The 14,582-nt window shown below is 34.9% G+C and overlaps 10 non-coding genes across 10 annotated transcripts; all 10 read right to left on the bottom strand.

Annotated features, from left to right (window-relative positions):
- Positions 1–262: 262 nt before the first annotated feature.
- TRNAD-GUC (transfer RNA aspartic acid (anticodon GUC)) lies at positions 263–334 on the bottom strand. The gene has a single exon. It is a non-coding gene; the product is annotated as a tRNA-Asp (tRNA).
- Positions 335–965: 631 nt separating this feature from the next.
- On the bottom strand, positions 966–1,037 carry TRNAD-GUC (transfer RNA aspartic acid (anticodon GUC)). The gene has a single exon. It is a non-coding gene; the product is annotated as a tRNA-Asp (tRNA).
- Positions 1,038–2,385: 1,348 nt separating this feature from the next.
- Positions 2,386–2,457, bottom strand: TRNAD-GUC (transfer RNA aspartic acid (anticodon GUC)). Its single transcript has one exon. It is a non-coding gene; the product is annotated as a tRNA-Asp (tRNA).
- Positions 2,458–3,793: 1,336 nt separating this feature from the next.
- On the bottom strand, positions 3,794–3,865 carry TRNAD-GUC (transfer RNA aspartic acid (anticodon GUC)). The gene has a single exon. It is a non-coding gene; the product is annotated as a tRNA-Asp (tRNA).
- Positions 3,866–8,007: 4,142 nt separating this feature from the next.
- On the bottom strand, positions 8,008–8,079 carry TRNAD-GUC (transfer RNA aspartic acid (anticodon GUC)). Its single transcript has one exon. It is a non-coding gene; the product is annotated as a tRNA-Asp (tRNA).
- A 635-nt stretch (positions 8,080–8,714) lies between these two features.
- On the bottom strand, positions 8,715–8,786 carry TRNAD-GUC (transfer RNA aspartic acid (anticodon GUC)). The gene has a single exon. It is a non-coding gene; the product is annotated as a tRNA-Asp (tRNA).
- A 1,334-nt stretch (positions 8,787–10,120) lies between these two features.
- On the bottom strand, positions 10,121–10,192 carry TRNAD-GUC (transfer RNA aspartic acid (anticodon GUC)). Its single transcript has one exon. It is a non-coding gene; the product is annotated as a tRNA-Asp (tRNA).
- A 629-nt stretch (positions 10,193–10,821) lies between these two features.
- Positions 10,822–10,893, bottom strand: TRNAD-GUC (transfer RNA aspartic acid (anticodon GUC)). The gene has a single exon. It is a non-coding gene; the product is annotated as a tRNA-Asp (tRNA).
- Positions 10,894–12,227: 1,334 nt separating this feature from the next.
- On the bottom strand, positions 12,228–12,299 carry TRNAD-GUC (transfer RNA aspartic acid (anticodon GUC)). Its single transcript has one exon. It is a non-coding gene; the product is annotated as a tRNA-Asp (tRNA).
- A 2,035-nt stretch (positions 12,300–14,334) lies between these two features.
- TRNAD-GUC (transfer RNA aspartic acid (anticodon GUC)) lies at positions 14,335–14,406 on the bottom strand. The gene has a single exon. It is a non-coding gene; the product is annotated as a tRNA-Asp (tRNA).
- Between the last annotated feature and the right edge of the window lie 176 nt (positions 14,407–14,582).

Genomic DNA, 14,582 nt, shown 5'->3' with positions numbered 1-14,582 from the left:
GTTGAGCAGAAGCATAAGATTCCCCACTGCTTCATTCCATTTCCATTAGATTATAGATGTAAATTGTTTTTGATGGTATGGTCTGTGCAGATTGAAATATTCAGAGCATATTCTGACTTTTAGTTAACACATCTGTAAGCAATTTGGCCATCACTGAATTCAACGTTTATCTCAATCGTAATAGACAAGGATAATGACAAATATAGTTTACAATGTTATTAAGTACATCATTTTATTTAATTGTGTGAATAAAAGGAATCGTCTCCCCGTCGGGGAATTGAACCCCGGTCTCCCGCGTGACAGGCGGGGATACTGACCACTATACTAACGAGGACATATTGGCTTCAGTTCAACAGTGCTCACCTCCATGAGGTTAGGGCATGCCCTCAATCAATTCACAGTATTGTAATAGGCAGCTTTGCTTCCTTTGGTTAGGAGAAGCAATCTTTTTTCATAAATGATTACAAATCAGAAATTCCTAGCTAAAAATAATCTGCTTTAATAAGAAATGATTGATTAAAATAAATACCTATTTATCGATCTGTCTATCTATCTTTCTATCTATCTATGTATATATATATATATATATATATATATATATATACAATCAGCTCACTTTACCATTTGCAGCTTATAACCATTTACCACCAGGGGTCACTACTAACAAAAAGCATCCACTCCACTTCTAAATCTAGCCCCTAGAGTTGAGCAGAAGCATAAGATTCCCCACTGCTTCATTCCATTTCCATTAGATTATAGATGTAAATTGTTTTTGATGGTATGGTCTGTGCAGATTGAAATATTCAGAGCATATTCTGACTTTTAGTTAACACATCTGTAAGCAATTTGGCCATCACTGAATTCAACGTTTATCTCAATCGTAATAGAAAAGGATAATGACAAATATAGTTTACAATGTTATTAAGTACATCATTTTATTTAATTGTGTGAATAAAAGGAATCGTCTCCCCGTCGGGGAATTGAACCCCGGTCTCCCGCGTGACAGGCGGGGATACTGACCACTATACTAACGAGGACATATTGGCTTCAGTTCAACAGTGCTCACCTCCATGAGGTTAGGGCATGCCCTCAATCAATTCACAGTATTGTAATAGGCAGCTTTGCTTCTTTTGGTTAGGAGAAGCAATCTTTTTTCATAAATGATTACAAATCAGAAATTCCTAGCCAAAAATAATCTGCTTTAATAAGAAATGATTGATTAAAATAAATACCTATTTATCGATCTGTCTATCTATCTTTCTATCTATCTATGTATATGTATATATATATATATATATATATACAATCAGCTCACTTTACCATTTGCAGCTTATAACCATTTACCACCAGGGGTCACTACTAACAAAAAGCATCCACTCCACTTCTAAATCTAGCCCCTAGAGTTGAGCAGAAGCATAAGATTCCCCACTGCTTCATTCCATTTCCATTAGATTATAGATGTAAATTGTTTTTGATGGTATGGTCTGTGCAGATTGAAATATTCAGAGCATATTCTGACTTTTAGTTAACACATCTGTAAGCAATTTGGCCATCACTGAATTCAACGTTTATCTCAATCGTAATAGAGAAGGATAATGACAAATATAGTTTACAATGTTATTAAGTACATCATTTTATTTAATTGTGTGAATAAAAGGAATCGTCTCCCCGTCGGGGAATTGAACCCCGGTCTCCCACGTGACAGGCGGGGATACTGACCACTATACTAACTAGGACATATTGGCTTCAGTTCAACAGTGCTCACCTCCATGAGGTTAGGGCATGCCCTCAATCAATTCACAGTATTGTAATAGGCAGCTTTGCTTCTTTTGGTTAGGAGAAGCAATCTTTTTTCATAAATGATTACAAATCCGAAATTCCTAGCCAAAAATAATCTGCTTTAATAAGAAATGATTGATTAAAATAAATACCTATTTATCGATCTGTCTATCTATCTTTCTATCTATCTATGCATATATATATATATATATATATATATATATATATATATATATATATATATACAATCAGCTCACTTTACCATTTGCAGCTTATAACCATTTACCACCAGGGGTCACTACTAACAAAAAGCATCCACTCCACTTCTAAATCTAGCCCCTAGAGTTGAGCAGAAGCATAAGATTCCCCACTGCTTCATTCCATTTCCATTAGATTATAGATGTAAATTGTTTTTGATGGTATGGTCTGTGCAGATTGAAATATTCAGAGCATATTCTGACTTTTAGTTAACACATCTGTAAGCAATTTGGCCATCACTGAATTCAACGTTTATCTCAATCGTAATAGACAAGGATAATGACAAATATAGTTTACAATGTTATTAAGTACATCATTTTATTTAATTGTGTGAATAAAAGGAATCGTCTCCCCGTCGGGGAATTGAACCCCGGTCTCCCGCGTGACAGGCGGGGATACTGACCACTATACTAACGAGGACATATTGGCTTCAGTTCAACAGTGCTCACCTCCATGAGGTTAGGGCATGCCCTCAATCAATTCACAGTATTGTAATAGGCAGCTTTGCTTCTTTTGGTTAGGAGAAGCAATCTTTTTTCATAAATGATTACAAATCAGAAATTCCTAGCCAAAAATAATCTGCTTTAATAAGAAATGATTGATTAAAATAAATACCTATTTATCGATCTGTCTATCTATCTTTCTATCTATCTATGTATATGTATATATATATATATATATATACAATCAGCTCACTTTACCATTTGCAGCTTATAACCATTTACCACCAGGGGTCACTACTAACAAAAAGCATCCACTCCACTTCTAAATCTAGCCCCTAGAGTTGAGCAGAAGCATAATATTCCCCACTGCTTCATTCCATTTCCATTAGATTATAGATGTAAATTGTTTTTGATGGTATGGTCTGTGCAGATTGAAATATTCAGAGCATATTCTGACTTTTAGTTAACACATCTGTAAGCAATTTGGCCATCACTGAATTCAACGTTTATCTCAATCGTAATAGAGAAGGATAATGACAAATATAGTTTACAATGTTATTAAGTACATCATTTTATTTAATTGTGTGAATAAAAGGAATCGTCTCCCCGTCGGGGAATTGAACCCCGGTCTCCCACGTGACAGGCGGGGATACTGACCACTATACTAACGAGGACATATTGTCTTCAGTTCAACAGTGCTCACCTTCATGAGGTTAGGGCATGCCCTCAATCAATTCACAGTATTGTAATAGGCAGCTTTGCTTCTTTTGGTTAGGAGAAGCAATCTTTTTTCATAAATGATTACAAATCAGAAATTCCTAGCTAAAAATAATCTGCTTTAATAAGAAATGATTGATTAAAATAAATACCTATTTATCGATCTGTCTATCTATCTTTCTATCTATCTATGTATATATATATATATATATATATATATATATATATATATATACAATCAGCTCACTTTACCATTTGCAGCTTATAACCATTTACCACCAGGGGTCACTACTAACAAAAAGCATCCACTCCACTTCTAAATCTAGCCCCTAGAGTTGAGCAGAAGCATAAGATTCCCCACTGCTTCATTCCATTTCCATTAGATTATAGATGTAAATTGTTTTTGATGGTATGGTCTGTGCAGATTGAAATATTCAGAGCATATTCTGACTTTTAGTTAACACATCTGTAAGCAATTTGGCCATCACTGAATTCAACGTTTATCTCAATCGTAATAGACAAGGATAATGACAAATATAGTTTACAATGTTATTAAGTACATCATTTTATTTAATTGTGTGAATAAAAGGAATCGTCTCCCCGTCGGGGAATTGAACCCCGGTCTCCCGCTTGACAGGCGGGGATACTGACCACTATACTAACGAGGACATATTGGTTTCAGTTCAACAGTGCTCACCTCCATGAGGTTAGGGCATGCCCTCAATCAATTCACAGTATTGTAATAGGCAGCTTTGCTTCTTTTGGTTAGGAGAAGCAATCTTTTTTCATAAATGATTACAAATCCAAAATTCCTAGCCAAAAATAATCTGCTTTAATAAGAAATGATTGATTAAAATAAATACCTATTTATCGATCTGTCTATCTATCTTTCTATCTATCTATGTATATGTATATATATATATATATATATATATATACAATCAGCTCACTTTACCATTTGCAGCTTATAACCATTTACCACCAGGGGTCACTACTAACAAAAAGCATCCACTCCACTTCTAAATCTAGCCCCTAGAGTTGAGCAGAAGCATAAGATTCCCCACTGCTTCATTCCATTTCCATTAGATTATAGATGTAAATTGTTTTTGATGGTATGGTCTGTGCAGATTGAAATATTCAGAGCATATTCTGACTTTTAGTTAACACATCTGTAAGCAATTTGGCCATCACTGAATTCAACGTTTATCTCAATCGTAATAGAGAAGGATAATGACAAATATAGTTTACAATGTTATTAAGTACATCATTTTATTTAATTGTGTGAATAAAAGGAATCGTCTCCCCGTCGGGGAATTGAACCCCGGTCTCCCACGTGACAGGCGGGGATACTGACCACTATACTAACTAGGACATATTGGCTTCAGTTCAACAGTGCTCACCTCCATGAGGTTAGGGCATGCCCTCAATCAATTCACAGTATTGTAATAGGCAGCTTTGCTTCTTTTGGTTAGGAGAAGCAATCTTTTTTCATAAATGATTACAAATCCGAAATTCCTAGCCAAAAATAATCTGCTTTAATAAGAAATGATTGATTAAAATAAATACCTATTTATCGATCTGTCTATCTATCTTTCTATCTATCTATGCATATATATATATATATATATATATATATATATATATATATATATATATATATACAATCAGCTCACTTTACCATTTGCAGCTTATAACCATTTACCACCAGGGGTCACTACTAACAAAAAGCATCCACTCCACTTCTAAATCTAGCCCCTAGAGTTGAGCAGAAGCATAAGATTCCCCACTGCTTCATTCCATTTCCATTAGATTATAGATGTAAATTGTTTTTGATGGTATGGTCTGTGCAGATTGAAATATTCAGAGCATATTCTGACTTTTAGTTAACACATCTGTAAGCAATTTGGCCATCACTGAATTCAACGTTTATCTCAATCGTAATAGACAAGGATAATGACAAATATAGTTTACAATGTTATTAAGTACATCATTTTATTTAATTGTGTGAATAAAAGGAATCGTCTCCCCGTCGGGGAATTGAACCCCGGTCTACCGCGTGACAGGCGGGGATACTGACCACTATACTAACGAGGACATATTGGCTTCAGTTCAACAGTGCTCACCTCCATGAGGTTAGGGCATGCCCTCAATCAATTCACAGTATTGTAATAGGCAGCTTTGCTTCTTTTGGTTAGGAGAAGCAATCTTTTTTCATAAATGATTACAAATCAGAAATTCCTAGCCAAAAATAATCTGCTTTAATAAGAAATGATTGATTAAAATAAATACCTATTTATCGATCTGTCTATCTATCTTTCTATCTATCTATGTATATGTATATATATATATATATATATACAATCAGCTCACTTTACCATTTGCAGCTTATAACCATTTACCACCAGGGGTCACTACTAACAAAAAGCATCCACTCCACTTCTAAATCTAGCCCCTAGAGTTGAGCAGAAGCATAATATTCCCCACTGCTTCATTCCATTTCCATTAGATTATAGATGTAAATTGTTTTTGATGGTATGGTCTGTGCAGATTGAAATATTCAGAGCATATTCTGACTTTTAGTTAACACATCTGTAAGCAATTTGGCCATCACTGAATTCAACGTTTATCTCAATCGTAATAGAGAAGGATAATGACAAATATAGTTTACAATGTTATTAAGTACATCATTTTATTTAATTGTGTGAATAAAAGGAACCGTCTCCCCGTCGGGGAATTGAACCCCGGTCTCCCACGTGACAGGCGGGGATACTGACCACTATACTAACGAGGACATATTGTCTTCAGTTCAACAGTGCTCACCTTCATGAGGTTAGGGCATGCCCTCAATCAATTCACAGTATTGTAATAGGCAGCTTTGCTTCTTTTGGTTAGGAGAAGCAATCTTTTTTCATAAATGATTACAAATCAGAAATTCCTAGCCAAAAATAATCTGCTTTAATAAGAAATGATTGATTAAAATAAATACCTATTTATCGATCTGTCTATCTATCTTTCTATCTATCTATGTATATGTATATATATATATATATATATACAATCAGCTCACTTTACCATTTGCAGCTTATAACCATTTACCACCAGGGGTCACTACTAACAAAAAGCATCCACTCCACTTCTAAATCTAGCCCCTAGAGTTGAGCAGAAGCATAATATTCCCCACTGCTTCATTCCATTTCCATTAGATTATAGATGTAAATTGTTTTTGATGGTATGGTCTGTGCAGATTGAAATATTCAGAGCATATTCTGACTTTTAGTTAACACATCTGTAAGCAATTTGGCCATCACTGAATTCAACGTTTATCTCAATCGTAATAGAGAAGGATAATGACAAATATAGTTTACAATGTTATTAAGTACATCATTTTATTTAATTGTGTGAATAAAAGGAACCGTCTCCCCGTCGGGGAATTGAACCCCGGTCTCCCACGTGACAGGCGGGGATACTGACCACTATACTAACGAGGACATATTGTCTTCAGTTCAACAGTGCTCACCTTCATGAGGTTAGGGCATGCCCTCAATCAATTCACAGTATTGTAATAGGCAGCTTTGCTTCTTTTGGTTAGGAGAAGCAATCTTTTTTCATAAATGATTACAAATCAGAAATTCCTAGCCAAAAATAATCTGCTTTAATAAGAAATGATTGATTAAAATAAATACCTATTTATCGATCTGTCTATCTATCTTTCTATCTATCTATGTATATGTATATATATATATATATATATACAATCAGCTCACTTTACCATTTGCAGCTTATAACCATTTACCACCAGGGGTCACTACTAACAAAAAGCATCCACTCCACTTCTAAATCTAGCCCCTAGAGTTGAGCAGAAGCATAATATTCCCCACTGCTTCATTCCATTTCCATTAGATTATAGATGTAAATTGTTTTTGATGGTATGGTCTGTGCAGATTGAAATATTCAGAGCATATTCTGACTTTTAGTTAACACATCTGTAAGCAATTTGGCCATCACTGAATTCAACGTTTATCTCAATCGTAATAGAGAAGGATAATGACAAATATAGTTTACAATGTTATTAAGTACATCATTTTATTTAATTGTGTGAATAAAAGGAATCGTCTCCCCGTCGGGGAATTGAACCCCGGTCTCCCACGTGACAGGCGGGGATACTGACCACTATACTAACGAGGACATATTGTCTTCAGTTCAACAGTGCTCACCTTCATGAGGTTAGGGCATGCCCTCAATCAATTCACAGTATTGTAATAGGCAGCTTTGCTTCTTTTGGTTAGGAGAAGCAATCTTTTTTCATAAATGATTACAAATCAGAAATTCCTAGCCAAAAATAATCTGCTTTAATAAGAAATGATTGATTAAAATAAATACCTATTTATCGATCTGTCTATCTATCTTTCTATCTATCTATGTATATGTATATATATATATATATATATACAATCAGCTCACTTTACCATTTGCAGCTTATAACCATTTACCACCAGGGGTCACTACTAACAAAAAGCATCCACTCCACTTCTAAATCTAGCCCCTAGAGTTGAGCAGAAGCATAAGATTCCCCACTGCTTCATTCCATTTCCATTAGATTATAGATGTAAATTGTTTTTGATGGTATGGTCTGTGCAGATTGAAATATTCAGAGCATATTCTGACTTTTAGTTAACACATCTGTAAGCAATTTGGCCATCACTGAATTCAACGTTTATCTCAATCGTAATAGACAAGGATAATGACAAATATAGTTTACAATGTTATTAAGTACATCATTTTATTTAATTGTGTGAATAAAAGGAAGCGTCTCCCCGTCGGGGAATTGAACCCCGGTCTCCCGCGTGACAGGCGGGGATACTGACCACTATACTAACGAGGACATATTGGCTTCAGTTCAACAGTGCTCACCTCCATGAGGTTAGGGCATGCCCTCAATCAATTCACAGTATTGTAATAGGCAGCTTTGCTTCCTTTGGTTAGGAGAAGCAATCTTTTTTCATAAATGATTACAAATCAGAAATTCCTAGCTAAAAATAATCTGCTTTAATAAGAAATGATTGATTAAAATAAATACCTATTTATCGATCTGTCTATCTATCTTTCTATCTATCTATGTATATATATATATATATATATATATATATATATATATACAATCAGCTCACTTTACCATTTGCAGCTTATAACCATTTACCACCAGGGGTCACTACTAACAAAAAGCATCCACTCCACTTCTAAATCTAGCCCCTAGAGTTGAGCAGAAGCATAAGATTCCCCACTGCTTCATTCCATTTCCATTAGATTATAGATGTAAATTGTTTTTGATGGTATGGTCTGTGCAGATTGAAATATTCAGAGCATATTCTGACTTTTAGTTAACACATCTGTAAGCAATTTGGCCATCACTGAATTCAACGTTTATCTCAATCGTAATAGACAAGGATAATGACAAATATAGTTTACAATGTTATTAAGTACATCATTTTATTTAATTGTGTGAATAAAAGGAATCGTCTCCCCGTCGGGGAATTGAACCCCGGTCTCCCGCTTGACAGGCGGGGATACTGACCACTATACTAACGAGGACATATTGGTTTCAGTTCAACAGTGCTCACCTCCATGAGGTTAGGGCATGCCCTCAATCAATTCACAGTATTGTAATAGGCAGCTTTGCTTCTTTTGGTTAGGAGAAGCAATCTTTTTTCATAAATGATTACAAATCAGAAATTCCTAGCCAAAAATAATCTGCTTTAATAAGAAATGATTGATTAAAATAAATACCTATTTATCGATCTGTCTATCTATCTTTCTATCTATCTATGTATATGTATATATATATATATATATATATACAATCAGCTCACTTTACCATTTGCAGCTTATAACCATTTACCACCAGGGGTCACTACTAACAAAAAGCATCCACTCCACTTCTAAATCTAGCCCCTAGAGTTGAGCAGAAGCATAAGATTCCCCACTGCTTCATTCCATTTCCATTAGATTATAGATGTAAATTGTTTTTGATGGTATGGTCTGTGCAGATTGAAATATTCAGAGCATATTCTGACTTTTAGTTAACACATCTGTAAGCAATTTGGCCATCACTGAATTCAACGTTTATCTCAATCGTAATAGAGAAGGATAATGACAAATATAGTTTACAATGTTATTAAGTACATCATTTTATTTAATTGTGTGAATAAAAGGAATCGTCTCCCCGTCGGGGAATTGAACCCCGGTCTCCCACGTGACAGGCGGGGATACTGACCACTATACTAACGAGGACATATTGGCTTCAGTTCAACAGTGCTCACCTCCATGAGGTTAGGGCATGCCCTCAATCAATTCACAGTATTGTAATAGGCAGCTTTGCTTCTTTTGGTTAGGAGAAGCAATCTTTTTTCATAAATGATTACAAATCCGAAATTCCTAGCCAAAAATAATCTGCTTTAATAAGAAATGATTGATTAAAATAAATACCTATTTATCGATCTGTCTATCTATCTTTCTATCTATCTATGTATATGTATATATATATATATATATATATATATATATACAATCAGCTCACTTTACCATTTGCAGCTTATAACCATTTACCACCAGGGGTCACTACTAACAAAAAGCATCCACTCCACTTCTAAATCTAGCCCCTAGAGTTGAGCAGAAGCATAATATTCCCCACTGCTTCATTCCATTTCCATTAGATTATAGATGTAAATTGTTTTTGATGGTATGGTCTGTGCAGATTGAAATATTCAGAGCATATTCTGACTTTTAGTTAACACATCTGTAAGCAATTTGGCCATCACTGAATTCAACGTTTATCTCAATCGTAATAGACAAGGATAATGACAAATATAGTTTACAATGTTATTAAGTACATCATTTTATTTAATTGTGTGAATAAAAGGAATCGTCTCCCCGTCGGGGAATTGAACCCCGGTCTCCCGCGTGACAGGCGGGGATACTGACCACTATACTAACGAGGACATATTGTCTTCAGTTCAACAGTGCTCACCTTCATGAGGTTAGGGCATGCCCTCAATCAATTCACAGTATTGTAATAGGCAGCTTTGCTTCTTTTGGTTAGGAGAAGCAATCTTTTTTCATAAATGATTACAAATCAGAAATTCCTAGCCAAAAATAATCTGCTTTAATAAGAAATGATTGATTAAAATAAATACCTATTTATCGATCTGTCTATCTATCTTTCTATCTATCTATGTATATGTATATATATATATATATATATATATACAATCAGCTCACTTTACCATTTGCAGCTTATAACCATTTACCACCAGGGGTCACTACTAACAAAAAGCATCCACTCCACTTCTAAATCTAGCCCCTAGAGTTGAGCAGAAGCATAAGATTCCCCACTGCTTCATTCCATTTCCATTAGATTATAGATGTAAATTGTTTTTGATGGTATGGTCTGTGCAGATTGAAATATTCAGAGCATATTCTGACTTTTAGTTAACACATCTGTAAGCAATTTGGCCATCACTGAATTCAACGTTTATCTCAATCGTAATAGACAAGGATAATGACAAATATAGTTTACAATGTTATTAAGTACATCATTTTATTTAATTGTGTGAATAAAAGGAATCGTCTCCCCGTCGGGGAATTGAACCCCGGTCTCCCGCTTGACAGGCGGGGATACTGACCACTATACTAACGAGGACATATTGGTTTCAGTTCAACAGTGCTCACCTCCATGAGGTTAGGGCATGCCCTCAATCAATTCACAGTATTGTAATAGGCAGCTTTGCTTCTTTTGGTTAGGAGAAGCAATCTTTTTTCATAAATGATTACAAATCAGAAATTCCTAGCCAAAAATAATCTGCTTTAATAAGAAATGATTGATTAAAATAAATACCTATTTATCGATCTGTCTATCTATCTTTCTATCTATCTATGTATATGTATATATATATATATATATATATACAATCAGCTCACTTTACCATTTGCAGCTTATAACCATTTACCACCAGGGGTCACTACTAACAAAAAGCATCCACTCCACTTCTAAATCTAGCCCCTAGAGTTGAGCAGAAGCATAAGATTCCCCACTGCTTCATTCCATTTCCATTAGATTATAGATGTAAATTGTTTTTGATGGTATGGTCTGTGCAGATTGAAATATTCAGAGCATATTCTGACTTTTAGTTAACACATCTGTAAGCAATTTGGCCATCACTGAATTCAACGTTTATCTCAATCGTAATAGAGAAGGATAATGACAAATATAGTTTACAATGTTATTAAGTACATCATTTTATTTAATTGTGTGAATAAAAGGAATCGTCTCCCCGTCGGGGAATTGAACCCCGGTCTCCCACGTGACAGGCGGGGATACTGACCACTATACTAACGAGGACATATTGGCTTCAGTTCAACAGTGCTCACCTCCATGAGGTTAGGGCATGCCCTCAATCAATTCACAGTATTGTAATAGGCAGCTTTGCTTCTTTTGGTTAGGAGAAGCAATCTTTTTTCATAAATGATTACAAATCCGAAATTCCTAGCCAAAAATAATCTGCTTTAATAAGAAATGATTGATTAAAATAAATACCTATTTATCGATCTGTCTATCTATCTTTCTATCTATCTATGTATATGTATATATATATATATATATATATATATATATACAATCAGCTCACTTTACCATTTGCAGCTTATAACCATTTACCACCAGGGGTCACTACTAACAAAAAGCATCCACTCCACTTCTAAATCTAGCCCCTAGAGTTGAGCAGAAGCATAATATTCCCCACTGCTTCATTCCATTTCCATTAGATTATAGATGTAAATTGTTTTTGATGGTATGGTCTGTGCAGATTGAAATATTCAGAGCATATTCTGACTTTTAGTTAACACATCTGTAAGCAATTTGGCCATCACTGAATTCAACGTTTATCTCAATCGTAATAGACAAGGATAATGACAAATATAGTTTACAATGTTATTAAGTACATCATTTTATTTAATTGTGTGAATAAAAGGAATCGTCTCCCCGTCGGGGAATTGAACCCCGGTCTCCCGCGTGACAGGCGGGGATACTGACCACTATACTAACGAGGACATATTGTCTTCAGTTCAACAGTGCTCACCTTCATGAGGTTAGGGCATGCCCTCAATCAATTCACAGTATTGTAATAGGCAGCTTTGCTTCTTTTGGTTAGGAGAAGCAATCTTTTTTCATAAATGATTACAAATCAGAAATTCCTAGCCAAAAATAATCTGCTTTAATAAGAAATGATTGATTAAAATAAATACCTATTTATCGATCTGTCTATCTATCTTTCTATCTATCTATGTATATGTATATATATATATATATATATATATACAATCAGCTCACTTTACCATTTGCAGCTTATAACCATTTACCACCAGGGGTCACTACTAACAAAAAGCATCCACTCCACTTCTAAATCTAGCCCCTAGAGTTGAGCAGAAGCATAAGATTCCCCACTGCTTCATTCCATTTCCATTAGATTATAGATGTAAATTGTTTTTGATGGTATGGTCTGTGCAGATTGAAATATTCAGAGCATATTCTGACTTTTAGTTAACACATCTGTAAGCAATTTGGCCATCACTGAATTCAACGTTTATCTCAATCGTAATAGAGAAGGATAATGACAAATATAGTTTACAATGTTATTAAGTACATCATTTTATTTAATTGTGTGAATAAAAGGAATCGTCTCCCCGTCGGGGAATTGAACCCCGGTCTCCCACGTGACAGGCGGGGATACTGACCACTATACTAACGAGGACATATTGTCTTCAGTTCAACAGTGCTCACCTCCATGAGGTTAGGGCATGCCCTCAATCAATTCACAGTATTGTAATAGGCAGCTTTGCTTCTTTTGGTTAGGAGAAGCAATCTTTTTTCATAAATGATTACAAATCAGAAATTCCTAGCCAAAAATAATCTGCTTTAATAAGAAATGATTGATTAAAATAAATACCTATTTATCGATCTGTCTATCTATCTTTCTATCTATCTATGTATATGTATATATATATATATATATATATATACAATCAGCTCACTTTACCATTTGCAGCTTATAACCATTTACCACCAGGGGTCACTACTAACAAAAAGCATCCACTCCACTTCTAAATCTAGCCCCTAGAGTTGAGCAGAAGCATAAGATTCCCCACTGCTTCATTCCATTTCCATTAGATTATAGATGTAAATTGTTTTTGATGGTATGGTCTGTGCAGATTGAAATATTCAGAGCATATTCTGACTTTTAGTTAACACATCTGTAAGCAATTTGGCCATCACTGAATTCAACGTTTATCTCAATCGTAATAGAGAAGGATAATGACAAATATAGTTTACAATGTTATTAAGTACATCATTTTATTTAATTGTGTGAATAAAAGGAATCGTCTCCCCGTCGGGGAATTGAACCCCGGTCTCCCACGTGACAGGCGGGGATACTGACCACTATACTAACGAGGACATATTGGCTTCAGTTCAACAGTGCTCACCTCCATGAGGTTAGGGCATGCCCTCAATCAATTCACAGTATTGTAATAGGCAGCTTTGCTTCTTTTGGTTAGGAGAAGCAATCTTTTTTCATAAATGATTACAAATCCGAAATTCCTAGCCAAAAATAATCTGCTTTAATAAGAAATGATTGATTAAAATAAATACCTATTTATCGATCTGTCTATCTATCTTTCTATCTATCTATGTATATGTATATATATATATATATATATATATATATACAATCAGCTCACTTTACCATTTGCAGCTTATAACCATTTACCACCAGGGGTCACTACTAACAAAAAGCATCCACTCCACTTCTAAATCTAGCCCCTAGAGTTGAGCAGAAGCATAATATTCCCCACTGCTTCATTCCATTTCCATTAGATTATAGATGTAAATTGTTTTTGATGGTATGGTCTGTGCAGATTGAAATATTCAGAGCATATTCTGACTTTTAGTTAACACATCTGTAAGCAATTTGGCCATCACTGAATTCAACGTTTATCTCAATCGTAATAGACAAGGATAATGACAAATATAGTTTACAATGTTATTAAGTACATCATTTTATTTAATTGTGTGAATAAAAGGAATCGTCTCCCCGTCGGGGAATTGAACCCCGGTCTCCCGCGTGACAGGCGGGGATACTGACCACTATACTAACGAGGACATATTGTCTTCAGTTCAACAGTGCTCACCTTCATGAGGTTAGGGCATGCCCTCAATCAATTCACAGTATTGTAATAGGCAGCTTTGCTTCTTTTGGTTAGGAGAAGCAATCTTTTTTCATAAATGATTACAAATCAGAAATTCCTAGCCAAAAATAATCTGCTTTAATAAGAAAT

The sequence above is a fragment of the Triturus cristatus genome, chromosome 4_1, assembly GCF_964204655.1.
Source record: "Triturus cristatus chromosome 4_1, aTriCri1.1, whole genome shotgun sequence".
Classification (NCBI taxonomy): Eukaryota; Metazoa; Chordata; class Amphibia; order Caudata; family Salamandridae; genus Triturus; species Triturus cristatus.
Note: the sequence above shows the minus strand (reverse complement) of the source record. Positions and strands in the feature narration are given on the sequence as shown.